At 47.4% G+C, this 16,447-nt stretch overlaps 1 long non-coding RNA gene across 1 annotated transcript in view; it reads left to right on the forward strand.

Annotated features, from left to right (window-relative positions):
- LOC309864746 overlaps positions 1 to 16,447 on the forward strand; it is a 133,920-nt gene that overhangs the window by 87,133 nt on the left and 30,340 nt on the right. The window lies entirely within an intron of this gene.

Here is a 16,447-nt window from a genome sequence, read left to right on the forward strand (position 1 = left end):
TTGCAGCCTTGCCACGGTTGCGCTGAGTGGTGTAGAGGAAAAAACCCCGTCTGCGGGAGAGTTAAAGATAGGGGAGAAGATGAACATTTATCTCAGAGAATTTGCTGAGATATTATTAGAGTCAAAGATATTTTGGTAAGATGCAGGGAATAAGGGTCAGGTTTGCCTGTGGGTGGGAATGGCCCGTAAAGAAGAAAACGTTGACCGCGCAAGAGGGTGGGAGAAGGCCTTGCTCTCCGTCCTGCCCTCGACCAAGGGGGCTGAGCAAGCGGGGGAGGGGCCGGGCGGGGAAGGAGCGGGGCTGCTCCCCCCCGCGTAGCTGTGGGCGACAAGGCAGCGTCTGTGGGCGCAGGGGCTGGGGGTGGGGGGTGGGGAGGTGCTTATGCAGGCTCCTTTCTGATGGTTCCTGTGTTCTCCGTGAACAGGAAGCCACGTCAGCCCCTGAGCATAAAGATGGAGACCGAGGTGTCCGGTCTCCACCGGGGAAATAGGAAGGAGGAAGCCGTTTGGAGGAAAAGACAGAGGATTCCCTCCCGCCGGGCACAGTCGGCGAGCGGCCACTACCACCGTTTGCTCTCTTTTTCTAGATATATCCCGCCCATTCTGTCGGCACAAGAACAGTGTAGGAGGAGACCTTAATTCAAGCGGAGCTGTGGTTTAGCCAACTGAGTAAGACAGAGAATGAGCCAGTGTTCTACACCTTCCACCTACTCTACCCAGAACACTCTACCCAGAACACTCCAGGGATGGCCCAAGGACAGACCGCCCCCCAGAACACTCCGGGGATGGCCCAAGGACAGAGCGCCTCCCCAGAACACTCCGGGGATGGCCCAAAGGTAGGCTAGTTGAAAAAAAGAAAGAAGGAAGGCAAGTCATGGCCACCTGCAGCTTCAGACAGGGTCGTCTCTGACACTGCTACCAAAGACTGCATCTTGACTGGGTGTAACTGGCCTCCTTGACGTCAACTACAGAAGTTTGTAGACTGTGCATGGTTTAGGGGAGTCCAGGCTCCTCTAAAAGGCCATGATGGGGGAGCCTGGGCAGGGCATTTGGTTCGGTATCTGACTGTGGGTTTCAGCTCAGGTCATGGTGCCGGGGCGTGAGATGGGGCCCGGCATTGGGCTCCCCACTCAGCACGGAGTCTGCTGGGGACCCTCTCCCCTCTGCTCCTGCTCTCTCTCTCAAATACATAAAGAAGTGTCCAAAGAAAATCTACGGTGGTCTTTTACACCAAACACATTTAAATTTTGTGTACTTCTTTCTTAGTTTTGGCCCAGCTAGTTCTCGGGAGAGTTGATTATTGAATTCTACTATCAGCTACAGAACCAACGCTTTTTTTTTTTTTTAACCCTAGCTTACTTTCTTAGGCATCTGATACATTCTAACACTCTGATACTTAGCAAGCAAACCTGTGTGTAGAGTAGTCATGATAATAGTAATTACAGCGTTAGGCTGTTGACTGCAGATGTATTTCAGCAAGGTCAAAAAAAAAAAAAAAAAAGTTACTTAAGCAAAAGTCGCTGCCTAAAATTGCCGGCTCGTTCTTAGTAGAGCATAAGCGATCTTAAGGTCACCTACCTGTATTGATCCGGAAAGCCTGCTAATGGGTACTCTTAGACATCAAATGTAGATCCAGAGACTTACCTGGGCTGGGGTATGGGAGACATTATTATGATAAAGTACCTTACCTGGGCTGGGGTATGGGAGACATTATTATGATAAAGTACCATGAATTGGGGGGCAGAAATTTCCGATATTAGATTTTAGGTTCTTCTGGCCTTTTCTGTGATGTAGCCAGCACTCTAACATCCCCAAACATCAGGGAAAACCTTGGGGCCTGTATGAGGCACGTATCAGAAGTGGTCCATGGGAATGAAGAAGAGAAATGGCCTTTAGAATTCAGGACTGAGACCGAAGTCATTATGGCGGGGGCCGAGAGCACTGTTAGAAATGTGGGAGGCCACAAAGCAAGGGCACACCCAGGGTGCGGCCACTCCGAGCATCCCCCAGACCTTCCGCCGTGGCCTGGTGCACCCGAGCCCACGTGCTGCACCTGAGCACGCACTCGGGAGGTGATTCTGAGTTCTTTCCCTGGGACGACCCACTTGACTTTTTACCACTTGGAATAACGGCGTTATCTGAGCCCTGGAAACAGACACAACTAGGCCTACCTCCCACCCAAGCCCGGCTTCTAGCAAAAACCCCAAACCGAGAACTTACAAACTTGTCAACATGGCCCTGAGATAAACGTGTTTTTATTGTTTGAATACTTATACTGCTTTTCAATACGTACAGAAAAAGATGTATGGTTAAACATTTCGTGTTGGTTTGTTGAAATATACACACTTGTAAGGACGTCAGATGGGACCAGGGCCGAGCGAGCCACCAAGCCACCGGGCTGTCCGCTTCCGTAGCCTCTCTGGGGACCCCCACTGCCCACAGCACTCAGTCACTCTGGCTTCTGCCTCCTCCAGCCAAACAGAGCAATGTCGCGGGACTCCATTACCTTTAAATAAGAACGTTCGTGGCAGATAACACTTGCATTGAAGGAGATGAGCTCCCACGTGCACGAGGGAGTTGGAGAGGCTGTGTGGGCTTGAATAATGAAGGCTAACCCTTCCCATGCTCGCGGTCACGGCCTCCCTCCGTGTGCATTAAGATCTCATTATTTAGGGGCGCCTGGGGGGCTCAGTGGGTTAAGCCTCTGCCTTCGGCTCAGGTCATGATCTCAGGGTCCTGGGATCGAGTCCCGCATCGATCTCTCTGCTCAGCAGGGAGCCTGCTTCCCCCTCTCTCTCTGCCTGCCTCTCTGCCTACTTGTGATAAATAAAATCTTTAAGAAAAAAAAGAAAAGATCTCATTATGTAGAACAGTTGTCTGCCCGCACCTGTTATTACGTATCGGATTGACATGACCATTAACTAAAAGCAAACCTTCAATGATCAGAACAAAAAGCCTCAACCTTTCATCTGCCCCTTCTCCCTCCCACGCTCTCCTAAGACAAGGGACCAGCGTGAAGTCTCAGTTAAGTTCCGAACGAGCCGGGCAGCGCCACTAGACTCCCCAGCATCACCTCCACGCCTCCCAAGGTTGAATTTCTAACCGTGTCGCCCGAGGGCGTTCCGCTTTTCGGGGTGTCACCCGTTTACGGTAGCACCTGGGAACCAGCACGGGGTCAGATGAAACAGAAAGTTAATTCGTGGAAGTAATTGGAAACGTAATTGTGAAACAGAGCAGGTCTCCGAGCGTCTGAAGCCACGAGGACAATTGTGACGAGAATAAAACGCCGCCTCCACGGTCTGCACTTTCCGACCACCGAACACACGTCCCTCCTGGCTTACTCCCCGCGAAACGTCTCCCAAACCCACCTTCAAGCTCTCGCTTTTGCTAAGACTCTACCTTTCTCAGCAGCCTCTCATCTTACAGCTCTCATCGGGCAGAACACGTAGAGGAAACTGCGGCTGGTGTGCATTTCGCAGTCTTACACAGAGTCCGTAACACGGCGCGGGCACCGATACGGCTCCGCAGTCCGCACAGGCCGACCCGTTCCCCTCACGTCGTCCCTCCAAAGCCATTCAGGAAGGGCCAGGGCACACTCACGTGGGATGCTTTGTTCTCAAGGGATCTTTCAAAATCAGGCTTCCCAGGTCTCATGACCTTGACCCCTGGCACTTCAGACTGGAGGAGGTCGCTCAGTTTGGGCTTGTGCAGAGTTTCCTTGTCACTAGATGTGGGACACGCCGTCCCGGCAGAAACATCACAGGAGTTAGGCTGTGCTCTTGGCACGGGGTCCTAGCCGGTGCTGCGCGGCTGGGACTGTGCGCGGCTGGGATTTGCGGGGCTGGGATTGTCCGGGCTCAGAGTGACCGCAATGGCGAGATGAAGGGCATCTGGCAGACTCGGGTCAGTCTTTCTCACTTTGGAATGAGGAAGTCCTTGAAGAAGAGAAGCCGGCAAACTCTGTGAGCGGCCCCTCCGCATCCACCTTCCAGCCACCGGGGGCAGCGCGCCTGGGCCTTTCCTCGATCGCTTCCTTGGAGCGTCCAGTGGGGACTCTGTGTCCTCCCGTCTTTCCACGTCCAGACGCTGCCACTTTGCTAACGGCTCCCCCTCGTCCCTGGTCATTGATGTCAGTGCAGGCTCCCGGGGTCCTGTTTGATTCGGTGGGTTATTGACGACCCGCTGTTGTTTAATTGTCACCAGTATCGTCACTATGCTGACATGCAGGCACTCCGGATTTGACCCGCAGGGGCCCCTCAAGCTGGCCACCGTGCCTGCTCCACACCACGTCACTGTCGGAGCGTCCTGCTTCCTGCTCTCAGCCCGTGTGCCCTGCCCCAGCCCTGGAAGCTGCCCTTCCTCCAAGCCTGGCTCCATCCCACGGAGAAGGGGATGCAGAAACAGGTCCCTGGGCTCTAGATGTTCTTGGCTATGGGGCCGTCTGCTCCCAGATCCTCTGGGTGGAAAATCTGGGGGATGCATTTATGTCCGCACACACACAAACACACACTCACACGTGAGTGCACACACACACATTGACCTCTCTTCTTGTATCTGCATCTGCCCACATACAGTGAAACCAGGCCTCCCCACAAATATCTTTAATTTTAACTCAGAGCTGTAGGATTCAATCCAGTCTTCTCTCTTTCCGTACTGATAACTTCCTTCTCACCATGAGAAACATGGCTTCTAAAGTCGTCGGGATATTTACCTACTTGATCAATCCTCCCTCTGTCAATCAAGTCTCTGGTCACCACAGCTGCCATCTGGAGTAGCTGCCCTCTGCCCTTGTTTGGTTCTGATAACCCACCCTGCTTGCCATCCATACCCCCACATAAATAACCCCTCCAGTCCACATGTATTCTGGACCAGGCGTCCACACCTGCACCAGGTGCCCACAGCCACAGCCCCCCGTGCACCTGAGTGTTAACTTCCACGTGAGTAACTGTAAGCCAGCCTGCTGCTCATTGTTGCACAAGATGTACACTGAACAACTCCAGGGAGAAACAACTGAATCATAGTTTGTGGAATGTTTGACCTCAATTTCCTTTCCAGACTCTTAACTTTCTTCAGATACTTACTGACATATTAGCACTTACAAACAGATGTCTGTCTTCTTCAGTTTCTTTCATGAGTGTTCTGTAGTTCCTCGAGTACAGTTCCTTTCCCTCTTTGGTTAGGTTTATTCCCAGGTATCTTATGGCTCTTGGTGCTATAGTAAATGGAATCGATTCTCTAATTTCCCTTTCTGTATTTTCATTGTTAGTGTATAAGAAAGCCACTGATTTCTGCACATTGACTTTGTATCCTGCCACATTGCTGAATTGCTGTATGAGTTCTAGTAGTTTGGGGGTGGAGTCTTTTGGGTGTTCCATATAAAGAATCATGTCATCTGTGAAGAGAGAGAGTTTGATTTCTTCATTGCCAATTTGGGTACCTTTTATTTCTCTTTGTTGTCTGACTGCTGTTGCTAGGACTTCTAATACTATGTTGAACAAGAGTGAGAGGGGGCATCCTTGTCTTGTTCCTGACCTCAACGGGAAGGCTGTGAGCTTTTTCCCATTGAGGATGATATTTGCTGTGGGTCTTTCATAGATAGATTTGATGAAGTTCAGGAAAGTTCCCTCTAGCCCTATATTCTGAAGCATTTTAATCAGGAACAGATGCTGGATTTTGTCAAATGCTTTTTCTGCATCCATTGAGAGGACCATGTGGTTCTTCTCTCTTCTCTTATTGATTTGTTCTATCACATTGATTGATTTGCGAATGTTCAACCATCCTTGTAGCCCAGGGATGAATCCCACCAGGTCACGGTAGATAATCTTTTTAATGTGCTTTTGGATCCTGTTTGCTAGGATCGTGTTGAGAATCTTGGCTTCCATATTCATCAGTGATATTGGTCTGAAATTCTCCTTTTTGGTAGAGTCTTTGCCTGGTTTGGGGATCAGGGTAATGCTGGCTTCATAGAAAGAGTCTGGAAGTTTTCCTTCTGCTTCAATTTTTTGAAACAGCTTCAGGAGAATAGGTGTTATTTCTTCTTTGGAAGTTTGGTAGAATTCCCCAGGGAATCCGTCAGGTCCTGGGCTCTTGTTTTTTGGGAGGTTTTTGATCACCGCTTCAATCTTGTTACTAGATATCGGTCTATTCAGGTTGTCAATTTCTTCCTGGTTCAATTTTGGAAGTTTATAGGCTTCCAGGAATGCATCCATTTCATCTAGGTTGCTTAATTTATTGGCATACAACTGTTAATAATTTCTGATGATTGTTTCTACTTCCTTGGTGTTAGTTTTGATCTCTCCCTTTTCCTTCATAATTTTATTAATTTGGGCTTTCTCTCTTTTCTTTTGATTAGTTTGGCCAATGGTATGTCAATCTTATTGATTCTTTCAAAAAACCAGCCTCTAATTTCATTGATACGTTCTACTCCATCTCTAGTTTCTATCTCATTAATCTCTGCTTTAATCTTGATTATTTCCCTTCTTGTGTGTGGGGCTGACTTAATTTGTTGTTGATTTTCCAGTTCTTTAAGGTGTAAAACAGCTGGTGTATTCTGGATTTTTCAATTTTTCTGAGGGAGGCTTGGATGGCTGTGTATTTCCCCCTTAGGACCGCCTTTGCTGTATCCCATAGGTTTTGGGCCGAAGTGTCTTCATTCTCATTGGTTTTCATTAACTGTTTAAAAGATGGAAGACCATTCCATGCTCTTGGATCAAAAGAATAAACATTGTTAAAATGTCTATGCTGCCTAGAGCCATCTATACTTTCAATGCTATTCTGATCAAAATTCCACCGGTATTTTTCAAAGATCTGGAGCAAATAATCCTAAAATTTGTATGGAATCAGAAGAGACCCCGAATTGCTAAGGAAATGTTGAAAAAGAAAAACAAAACCGGCAGCATCACATTGCCTGATTTCAAGCTTTACTACAAAGCTGTGATCACCAAGACAGCATGGCACTGGCATAAAAACAGACACATAGACCAGTGGAACAGAGTAGAGAGCCCAGATATGGACCCTCAACTCTATGGTCAATTAATCTTCGACAAAGTAGGAAAAAATATACAGTGGAAAAAAGACAGTCTCTTCAATAACTGGTGCTGGGAAAACTGGACAGCTATATGTAGAAGAATGAAACTCGACCATTCTCTTACACCGTACACAAAGATAAACTCAAAATGGATAAAAGACCTCAATGTGAGACAGGAATCCATCAGAATCCTAGAGGAGAACATAGGCAGTAATCTCTTCGATATCAGCCACAGCAACTTCTTTCAAGACATGTCTCCAAAGGCAAAGGAAACAAAAGTGAAGATGAACTTTTGGGACTTCATCAAGATCAAAAGCTTCTGCCCAGCCAAGGCAACAGTCAAGAAACAAATGTCTGTAACAGTAAACTCATGAATGTTGTTTCTGTCTAACCACTGATAAAACTGGCAGACAAACAAAACTTTCCTCAAATATTTTTCTCCCTTATTTGGTCAATACTTACCGAGTGCCCGCTTTGTGCTGGAATATAAGACTTTTGTTCACATTTATTGGGACTTCGGGATCAATCAGGGTCTTCCCAAGTCCGGCCTTCCGTTTGTCATTTATTCTCTGGAATCAAGTGGGCTGCCAAGACCACAGCCTCTGGCCTCTAGGACATCTCCTTGGACATACGAAAGAGACGGAAGTGACTCCTGTCCGTGACCAGTGTCCCTGGTCCTGTCAGTAGAAGCCATCAGTCATGCACGCTCTGAGCAGCCCGGAAACAGCCTGTTACTCTTTCACAAACGCTTTTGTCTCTTACTTCCCTCCCAACATCCCTCATTCACCTCCCAGGGGGTCACGGTTTTAACCAAACAAACCCAGTGCGTGTCGGCTGTCACCGGCGACGGGGGACGCCCTGTGCCACGCAGGCTGTGTGCCTCCCCGTCCACCCCGGCCAGCTCCGTCTCCCCTTCCTGGAGGAGGCAGACGCCCAGCTCTCCCGGGTCCCGCTCCGGCCGCCCCGTTTGCAGGGCAGAGCCGACGCATACCAGCTTTGCCTCCCTGGATGCCACAAGGCTCCAACCATTTACATACTTGTTTCCTGAGTTTGGAACTGGTTAAAACGACATCTTTTGTAGGAAAACTGGAGACAGCCTGCTTCCGTGGGGCTCAAGGAAGAGTAGGAAAACTGGAGACAGCCTGCTTCCGCGGGCTCAAGGAAGACAGGTAACAGGGCATTGCCTTTGAGCCAGCAAGACCCACGGAACAAGCGGCCGAAACTTCCTGCCCCTTTGTGTTGTCTTCGGGCCGACGCGTGGCCCCGTAGGTGAGTTCCAAAGCACACGAGCCGTGCCTGGCCACGTTTAGGCACGAATATGTGCAGATCGCAGAGGCAGCTGTTGGCCCAGAGACCAACCTCCCCGGGTTTCCGGGCCCTGCTGCTTTCACGGTGCTGGTAGTGTTGCCCGGGCACGTGGCCACAGCAACGAAGACCAAAGTCTGCATGCGGCCTCGGCAGCCTCCCGCGTGCATCCCATGAGGCAGCCTGACAGCTCTGGCCCTAGGTAGTTGAAGGGTCCCCTGGTGTGTGCCCTTCTCCCTTCTCTGGCTGCACAACCCCTTTAGTTGGTGAGCATAGGGCTATGCCCTGGGGACAGGGGACAGCAGGGCAGGGAGCCTCCGGCCTCGTGGGGACCACCCATCTGGGACTGTGTATCTACGGGACCCCCTGGGAGAGAAAAGCCCCATTTCAGCTTGCCTAAGACTCCACGCTTATGTCTTCCATCTGAGACCATTCGCTGTTAACCAATACAAGGACAACAGATAACAAAACCCAACCACAGCCTGCCGGGGGGCGGGGGTGTGACCAAGTGTACGGATCCCTAGGGACGGAGTCCTGAGCAGCAGCCCAGGGCACGGGCTCCCAAGGAGGCCATGTCAGCAGCCAGATTCCTGCACGTTGTCCTGAAGGATGGGGCAGGAAAGTGGGCAGGAGTCAGGGCATCACCGGGGAAGACGGATGTGCACAAAGGCACAGCAGGGGACACCTCAGTGGTTAGGGAGATGGAAAGGTGGGATTAGCGTTGTTTGTCCTGGAGAGGAGACTAGAATATGGAGGGTTTGACTCCACTTTTTAAAGCCTGAGTTTGATGTGTGGGCCTTCGTGCTCCCCCTATAAGAAAACTCACTCCAAAGTGTAAGAGTTGCGACCCAGAAGCACCCTCGCCCCTCGCCTTCCCCCGAACCTCAGCGGTCCCTGAGCAGCTGCGAGGGGCCTGGACTCTGGGGAACCAAAGAGGTTTAGGCACAGGAGAGAGCACCACCTCTTACGTCATCAGGCCAAGAGGAAAGGATGAAAAGACAATGGGTTTTAGGTCACATCACAGTATCCTCGGGCTGAAGTGGTCATCTGACAATAATTCCACCACACACTCACGTCGAACAGCCCATCAGTACCACCGGGACCTATAGACAGAAGCATGGTCAGGAGACAGTGAGAACTGCCTGTGGGAGGACTCTGACCCTGAAAACCAGAGGTCTTTGGAGTCCTGAGGGTCATGCACAGGTGAGCAGGTTGAGCACTGCTCCATAATCAAGTCTGTGGGCTGGAGGCGGGATGCCAGTTGGTTTGGGAGAGACAGATGCAGGGGGACACGTTAAGCAAGCTGCTGTGGGGGTCTGGCTTATGCGGGCAAAGCATACGGAACATGCCACCCCCAAATATGTCTCTTGTGTTCACAGGCCTCGTGTCCCGGCCAGCGCTCGCCTGTGCACCACTTTCAACTAAAGCCCCTGAGAACCAGCAGAGGCAGGACCAAGTTCTAAAACGTGGCCCAAGTTCTCCTTCTGGAAAGGAGCCCATGCCCCCCTCCCATGCCAGGCGGCGGCGGACTTCACCGTTCCTTCGTGCAGAAGACACCGGCTCTTATCTGCATAAGGCAACTGGCTCATCACCCTTGCGTCCATCCTTCCCTGGACAGCTCCCCACAACCAGCCTCCCCCGCCCGGAAGGCCCGGCTCCTCCCCCGTGCTCAGCCCCAGACGGGGACCCGCCGCCTTCTGACCGGCCTTCGGGGCACTCAGGTCCGGGTGCTCCCATGTATAGCCCAACGCATCTTAGGAAATTCGTAAACCTCTGCTCCTCCCTCGCTGCGCCGTCTGCCGTCGGCGGTCACGGCGGTGTCCGGGCTGCAGCTGTAGGAGAAAGAGCTGCTCCTCCCTCTACAGGTCCCGGAGTGAACAGAAGAGAAAAACAGAAACAGGGGTGAAGGTTTTGAAAGAAGGATTCGCAGAACCAACAACTGAAGCCGGAGTTTGAGGGGTGAGCGCGACGTCCAGGTGGCCGATCGTGGGCGGTGTCGGCACGTGGTGGTCACCGCGAGGCTGTGCACCCAGGACATGCCGAGGCCAGGCAGGAGAGCCCCGAGGGGGTTGGCCGAGCATGGGGCCCCGGGCTCCTGGAGGGGACAGCCCCTGAGCTGAGCGTTGGAGGATGACACGGGGTCGGCCTCCCTGAGGCGGTGAGAGGGGAGAGCACATTCCGGAACGGCACGAGGAAGGCCTGAGGCCGGGGCAGGTGCTCCCCGGCTGCTCCTGCCCAGACCCCCACTGGACCCTGGTGGGTGGAGGAGGGGCGAGGGGGCGCTCCCGGGCACAGGTGCAGGCGTCCCCAGTGGAAATCTGTCACGGGTCCTTCCACAAGCAAGAACATATTTCACAGGAGGAAAGTTAAATCAAGAGTATCAGGGAAGGTATTGAATTTTACCAAACTTTCACGTGGAATTATTTTCACTTTTTTAGTGAAAAAGCGTGTTTGTCTCTATGCACATAATTTTTCTATCTGTTTCGAGGCCGGCGTGGCTCCGTGGAGCTCTCCTGACTGAGAAGTTTCAGCCGGGAAACTTCGGGTTCTTCTTGTCTGAGTGAGCTTCGGGCAGACGCCGACAGCCTGACACCTGAGGGAGAGGGAACGCGTGCCCACAGAATTCAGATGACAAGTGTCCCACAAGCCAGAGGTACGGGACCACAGAGCACGATGCTCGCGGAACTGGAGACGACACATGTGCTGAGTTCCACAACCAAAGGCTGGAAGATGAGCCCTGCGGACTCCTCGTCGCCGGACGCCGCAGACGCGCGGGACAGCACGCGGCTCCCTCGCCGCCCTACGCGGGGACGCGTCCGGAAGAGCTTGGAGAGCGCATCGTAGAAACACCGCGTCCTTTCTCTGCTTTTTCAGATAAAATGGCCGGATATTGAAAGCACGGAAACCCGTGATTCAATGTACGTAAACCCTGGGGCAGGAGTCCCCCCTCACATAACCAGCTCGGGGGGTTTTTTGGTGAGAACGTCCAAGTTCTACTCTCGGCAAACTTCAATTAAGCAATAGAGTGTTGTCAACTACAGTCGCCATGTTAGGCATGAGATGCTCAGACCTTATTCATCTCAAAACTGAAAATTTGTGCTCGTAAAAACTACCTCTCTTTCCCCCCAGCCCCTGACCCCAGGCAACCACTGTTCTGCTCTTTTGATGAGTGCAACTTTTTTTTTCCTTTCCTTTCCTTTTTTTTTAGATTCCACATACACTGGCTGTGTGCATTCCTGCCCCTGCCAACAGGCAAGGGGTTTTTGTCCTCCACCTCCTCTTGTTGTTTTTGACCGTGGACACCCTAACACGTGGGAGATGATAGCTCTTTGAGGTTTTGATTTGCATTTCCCTGACGATGCGTGATGTCGAGCATTTCTTCATACCCATTGGCCATCTGTATCTTCTTTGGAAAAATGTCTCGTGGGTCCTTTGTCCATTTTTCAATTACGTTTATTTTGGGGTGGTTCTTTTGCTTCCGGAGGGTTTCCTGGCTATTGAGTTGAGTGAGTTGCTTGCACAGTATAGATATCAACTCCTTCTCAGATGTGTGTTTTGCGACTGTTGGCTCCCATTCACCGGTTGCCTTTCGTTCGTGGACGGCTTCCTTTGCTGTGCGGACCTTTCTGGCTTCATGCGGTCCTGCTTGTTTACTATTGCTTTGTTGCCTTTGCTTCTGGTGTCAAATCCAAAAAAGCATCGCCAAGACTGATAAGTGTTTTTTTCTAAGTTTTATGGTTTCAGGTTCTGTGCCTACGTTTTTAATCCATTTTGAGTCACTTGTGTGTGTAAGGAGTAAAACCGGGGTCTGGCTTCATTCTTTGGTGTGTAACTGTCCAGTTTTCCCAGCACTATTTTTCAAAAAGTCTGTTTTTTCCCAGTTGTAGATTCTTGGCTCCTTTGTGGAAACTTGGTTGACCACATGCGTGTGGGGTTATTTCTGGGCTCTTTAGTCTGTTCCATTGATCCCTGGGTCTGTTTTTATGCTAATACCATGTTGTTGTGATTTATGTGGCTGGGTAATATAGTGTGAAATCAGGAAGTGCGATGCCTTCAGTTTTGTTCTTTCTCAGACTGCTTCGGCTCTGTGAGGTCTTTCATGGTTCTGTACAAATATTGCACTGCTTGTTCTATTTCTGTGAAAAATGTCATTGGACTTTGACGGGCATGGCATTGAAACTGTAGATGGCTTTAGGTACTATGGACATTTTAACAATATTAACTCTTCCAACCCATGAGCACGGAATATCTTTCCATTTATTTATGTCTTCTTCAATTTTTTTTCATCAATGTCTTATACTTTTCAGTTCATAGATCTTTCACTTCCTTAGTTAAATTTATTCTTAAGAATTTTATTCTTTTTGATGCAATTGTCATTGGGGTTGTTTTCAGAATTTCTTTTTCTGATAGTTCAGTATTGGTGTATAGAAATGCAACCGATTTTTGTATATTGATTTGTTATCCTGCAAATGTGCTGAAATTGTTATTAGTTCAAACCATTTTTGGTAAAGAGTTATGGGTTCTCTCTATAATACCAAGTCACCTGCAAATAGAACCAATTTATGGTTCTATTTTAGAACTTAGAGTTACGAACTTAAAACTTAGAGTTATGGGTTCTTTATATAACACCAAGTCACTCACAAATAGAACCAATTTTACTCTTCCTTCTTATTTGGATGCCTTTGAATTCTTTTTCTTGACTCATTGCTCTGGCTAGGGTCTGCAGTACTATGTCAGTAAAAGTGGTTAGACTAGACACCCTTGTCTTATTTCTACCTTTGGGATAAAGTTTTCAGTATTTTTTACCATTGAACATATTGTTAGCTGTGGGTTCGTCATATACGGCCCTATGATGTTGAGTATACTTCCTTTATGCCCACTTCGTTGAGAATTGTTGTCATGAGAGGATGTTTGCTTTTGTCAAATGCTTTCTCTGCACCTGTCGAGCTGACATGGTTTTCATCCTTCATTGTGTTAATGTGGTGAATCACATTCAGTCTTTTGCAGAAGTTGAGCCATCCTTGGTTGCCTAGAATAAACCCCACTCGATCATGCTGTAGGACCATTTTAATGTATCGCCAAACTCAGTCTGCTAATATTTAGTTGAAGATTTTTGCATCTATGTTCACCAGGTCTATTGGCAATTTTCTTTTCTTGCAATGACTTTCTCTGGCTTTGGTATCAGAGTAATGCCAGAGTAATGCTGGCCTCCTAATATGAGTTTGGAAATGTTTCCATATCTTTTATTTTTTGGAAGAATTTGAGGGGATTGGTATTAATTCTTCTCTAAATGGTTCACAGACTTGTGCCAGTGAAGCTGTCTGGTCCTGGACTTTTGTTTGTTGGGAGGTTTTTGATTACTGATTCAATTTCCTTACCAGTAATTGATCTTTCCAGATGTTCTATCTTTTTATGACTTAGTCTTGGGTGGTCATAGGTTTATAGGAATTTATCCATTTCTCCTAGATGGTCAAATTTTTGTGTTTAATTGCTCATAGCAGTCTTTATGATCCTTCATATCTCTGTGGTTTCAGTTGTAATGTCTCCTCTCTCATTTCTAGTTTTATTTACTTGAGTCCTCCCTTTATTCTTCTTAGTAAATCTCGTTAAAACTTTGTCTATTTTGTTATTTGTTTCAAAAAACCAGCGCTTAGTTCCATTGATCCTTTTTCTATTGCCTTTTTAGTCTCTATGTCTGCTCTGATCTTTGTTATTTCCTTCCGTCTACTAACTTGGGCCGAGTTCTGCTTTTTTGAGTTCCCTGAGGTGTAAAGTTCCTTGAAGTGTAAAATTTGGTTGTTTATTTGAGCTCTTTCTTTTTATTAATGTATGTGCTTATCACTATAAACTTCTCTCTTAGAACCGCTTTTGCTGTATCACAGAAGTTTGGAAATGCTGTGTGTCCATTTTAACTTATCTCCATATACTTTTTGATTTCTTCTGTGAACCATTGGCTGTTCAGGGGCACGGTGTTTAATTTCTACATATTTGTATATTCTTCAGTTTTCTTCTTGTAATTGACTTCTGGTTTCATACCATTGAGATCAGAAAAGATGCTTGTTATGATTTCAGTCTTCTGAAATTCCTCAAGGTTGGTTTTAATAGACAACATATTTTGGTCTAACATGTGATCTATCCTGAAGAATGTTCCACGTGCACAAGAAGAGGGCTATGCTGCTGCTGTTGAATGGAATGTTGCCTCTGTTAAGCCATCCGGTCTACTAGTTGTGGGTCCGATGTTTCTTTGCAGATCCTTTGTCTGGTTGCTGTGTCCACTGTTGAAAGGAGAGTACTCAGGTTCCCCACTATTAATGTGCTGCTGTTTCTCCCTTCTCCTCTGTTAATATTTGTTTTATAGGCTTAGGTGCTCTGATCTTGGGTGCAAAAATATTCACACTTACATCCTCTTGCTGAATCGACACCTTTGTGATTCTATAATGAACTTCTTTGTCTTTTAATACAGTTTTTGGCTTAAAATATATTTAGTCTGTTGTAAGTGTAGCTCCCTCTGTTTCTTTTTTTCTTTTTTGTTCACATGGAATATGAAAACCTTTAGTTTTAGTCCACGTCTGTCTCTTGAGGGTGACACATAGTTAGGTTTTATATTTTTTAATCCATTCAGTCACTCTGTGTCTTTTGATTGAAAATTTTAGTCCATTTACATTTAAACAAATTATTGATAGATATGAACTTGAGTTGCCATTTGGTTCATGGTTTTCTGGTTGCTTTGTGTCCCTTTGTTCCTTTCTCCTTCTCTTGCTCTCTTCCTTTGTGATTTGATGACTTTCTTGAGTAGCGTGCTCATATTCCTTTTTCTTTATGTTTTGTGTATCTTCTATAAGCTTTTGCTTTGTGGTCACCACAAGGCTTACATAAAATATCTTGTATTCATTACAATCTTATTTAAGCAGGTAAGGATCTAACTCTGAACATGTGCCAAAGATATCCACCCCACATGTTACTCTTTATGTAACAGTTTGCATCTTTAAAAAAAAAAAAAAAGATTTTATTTATTTATTTGACAGAGAGAGACACAGCGAGAGAGGGAACCCAAGCAGGGGGACTGGGAGAGAGAGAAGCAGGTTTCCAGCAGGAAGAGCAGGAGCCAAAAGCAGATGCTTAATGACTGAGTCGCACAGACACCCCTGCATCTTTTTATATTGTGTATCCATTAACAAATTGTTGTCATTATAGTTATTTTTTAAGATTTTATTTATTAGAGAGAGAGAGAGAGCGCGAGCCCCAGTAGCGAGAGAGCAAAGGGCAAGGACGGAGAGAACCACAAGCAGGCTCCATGCTGAATGCAGACGCTGCCACGGGGTATGATCTCACAGTCCTGAGATCATGGCCTGAACCAAAATCAAGAGTCCGGGGCTTAACCCACTGAGTCATCACGGCATCCCTGTCATTATCTTAATTTTTAATACTTTGCTCTTTAACCTTGTAAGAGTTATGTGATTTACTGACAACCCTTGCAATGTTAGAATATTCTGAATTTAGGGCACCTGGACGGCTCAGTGGGTTAAAGCCTCTGCCTTTGGCTCAGGTCATGATCTCGGGGTCCTGGGATTGAGCCCCACATCAGGCTGTCTGCTCAGCATGAAGCCTGCTTCTTCCTCTCTCTGCCTCTCTGCCTACTTGTGATCTGTTTGTCAATAAATAAATAAAATCTTTTTTTAAAAAAAGAATATTCTGAATTTAACTATACATTTACCTTTCCCACTTTAATACTTTCATATGTTTTCATGTTACTAATTATTTTTCTTTTTCTTTTTTATTTTATTTTTATATTTCTATTTATTTTTCTTTTTATTTTCTTTTATTTCAGCTTAAAGAACTCCCTTTAACATTTCTGTTCTAGTGGTTTTGTTTCCTTCAGCTTTTGTTTTTGTGGAAAATGTCTTATTTCTCTTTCAATTCTGAAGGACAACTTTGCCAGGTAGAGTATTCTCAATTGGCAGGGTTTCTTTTTCTTTCTGTGCTTTAAATATATTATCCCACTCCCTTCTGGCCTACAAAGTTTCTGTAGAAAAATCTGCTGTTGGTCTTATGGGGTTTACCTTGTACATTGCAAGTTGCTTTCCTCTTGCTTCTTTTAAGATTTTCTTCTTGTCT

The sequence above is a fragment of the Mustela nivalis genome (assembly GCF_964662115.1).
Source record: "Mustela nivalis genome assembly, chromosome: 5".
Lineage (NCBI taxonomy): Eukaryota > Metazoa > Chordata > Mammalia > Carnivora > Mustelidae > Mustela > Mustela nivalis.